Source organism: Penaeus monodon, chromosome 28 (assembly GCF_015228065.2).
Source record: "Penaeus monodon isolate SGIC_2016 chromosome 28, NSTDA_Pmon_1, whole genome shotgun sequence".
NCBI classification, from domain to species: Eukaryota; Metazoa; Arthropoda; class Malacostraca; order Decapoda; family Penaeidae; genus Penaeus; species Penaeus monodon.
This window is the reverse complement of record NC_051413.1, coordinates 11,391,123-11,391,818: the sequence shown is the minus strand read 5'-3', so window position 1 is coordinate 11,391,818 and position 696 is coordinate 11,391,123.

Genomic DNA, 696 nt, shown 5'->3' with positions numbered 1-696 from the left:
CATTCGATACACCTGTACTAAAATGCTTTCCAACAGCAAACCCGCCACGGAATATTGTTTTCCATGCCATCACACCAAATGACATTTACTTAGAGGAAATGACAGGTACTAGAATATCGAATACTGTCGTTATTTTCAATGATATTCTGACATTTCAACTGCCTTTGGGGTTGATGGTGATTTTAAAAGACGACGGTGTACAATACATATTATAGATAACATTGGTTCTACACACTATTTTCGTGGAGGTTAACGCCTTCTGTTTTCGTAACTTTTTGTATAACAATTCATATTCGGAAGAGAAATTTCTGGGGATACATGATTAAAATAAACACTAATAACAACCTACAAAGTAAAATCACCGAAGTACAGACTGCTAATGAATTGAAATAAACAATAAATCATTCCACCCCGCACACGTTATATTTCACGAAGCAATTCACTCAGAGAGTTCACAACCTTTAAAAGATTAACGATCTGAAAACTCCCACTTGCAATGAGAATTACTCCGGTTCTTGGGACACCTTCTCCTCTGTCTCAGTCGCTCCCTAATCTGAAGTAATGAGAAAAACGTGAAATTGCGTGTGTAATGATTTCTCTTATCTGGCGAAATGAATGTGGCGCGGTTATCATGCGTGTCATGGCGATTATTCTTTCCGCTTCCGTGACTGCTTATCTTCCTATTCGTGCTCACTT